Here is a 1,376-nt window from a genome sequence, read left to right on the forward strand (position 1 = left end):
CATGTTGATGGTGTCGATATGAGCACTTAGTTGAGCACCTAATTGTGTGATGGAATCTACCTCATGCTTTCCTCCTCTAGTGGCCTTTCAAGGCCTACCATATTGGGAATTATGAACCGCCATCTCTTCAATTTTGGCCCATGTTTGGTTGTCATCAACTTCGGTAAACCTCCCGTTGGATCCCATATTAAGCACATTGCGTGAATCTTCATATAAGCCGTTCCAAAATTGTTGCACAAGGAACCACTCACTAAGTCCATGGTGTGGACAAGAACGACAAGTGTCCTTAAATCTCTCCCATGCTTCATATAAGGATTCCTCATCCCTTTGCTTGAACCCGGTGATTTGGGCTCTCAACATGTTAGTCTTCTCCGGAGGATAGAATTTCTTGTAGAAGGCAAGTGCTAACTTCTTCCATGAATCAATACCAAGGGTAGCCTTGTCTAGGCTCTTCAACCATTGCTTTGCGGTACCTATTAAGGAAAAAGGAAACAATACCCATCGGATTTGGTCTTGAGTAACCCCGGTTTGAGAAATTGCATCACAAAAAGTCTCCATATGTAAGTGAGGATCTTCACTAGGCATCCCACCAAATTGACTTCTTTCAACTAATTGTATGAATGCGGATTTGGCAATGAAATTACCGGTTTAATGTGGTGGTGTAGGAGTACCGTTTGGTAGGTTCTCCTTGTTTGGTACGGAATGTGATGAAAATTTAGGCATTGTAGGTTGATTTTGTGGTTGATTTGGAATTGGGTTATCCTCTCCTTCTCTTGCAAAAGGATTGACAAACTCAATGTTATTTGGTTGAATGTCCACAATTTCTCCAATACCTACAACTCTTGAAGTACCTCTACCAACTCTTCTATTGTTGGTTAAGGTCCTTTCAATCTCGAAACCAATAGGTAGTAAATTACCTTGTGATCTCCTAGTCATGCAAAATATCAAACAACTAAAAAACAATTACAACAACCTTGAGGAGATTGACTTCCCCAAGGTAAAGAAAGACACAACTAAAAACAATTAACGAAAAACAAATCAATTGAACACCGTCCCCGGCAACGGCGCAATTTTTGGTCGTGGTAAATCTCGTCGTCAAAGGTACCAACCAAAATAATATTTCTAACTCTATAAACTACTCTTTAGTGGAGTGGTAAGTAAAGGTCGGATCCCAAGGGACGGGTATTGATTTAGGATTTCAATTGCAAGTAGTTTATGTCTTAGGGTGTCACAAATTATGGGTTGCTATGAGATGTAATCTAAACTAATCAACAAGATGAATGTAAAGCAATGAAAACAAAGTAAAGCATTTAAAGGGGTTGTAAACAAATGATTAAAGGCACTAGGGTGTCATGGGTTCATAAGGGAATCATGGA

At 39.8% G+C, this 1,376-nt stretch overlaps 1 non-coding gene across 1 annotated transcript; it reads left to right on the forward strand.

Annotated features, from left to right (window-relative positions):
* The first annotated feature begins 253 nt into the window (after window positions 1-253).
* LOC141624887 (small nucleolar RNA R71) lies at window positions 254-360 on the forward strand. The gene has a single exon (XR_012534691.1). It is a non-coding gene; the product is annotated as a small nucleolar RNA R71 (small nucleolar RNA).
* The last annotated feature ends 1,016 nt before the right edge of the window (window positions 361-1,376 follow it).

This window comes from Silene latifolia, chromosome X (genome assembly GCF_048544455.1).
Source record: "Silene latifolia isolate original U9 population chromosome X, ASM4854445v1, whole genome shotgun sequence".
Lineage (NCBI taxonomy): Eukaryota > Viridiplantae > Streptophyta > Magnoliopsida > Caryophyllales > Caryophyllaceae > Silene > Silene latifolia.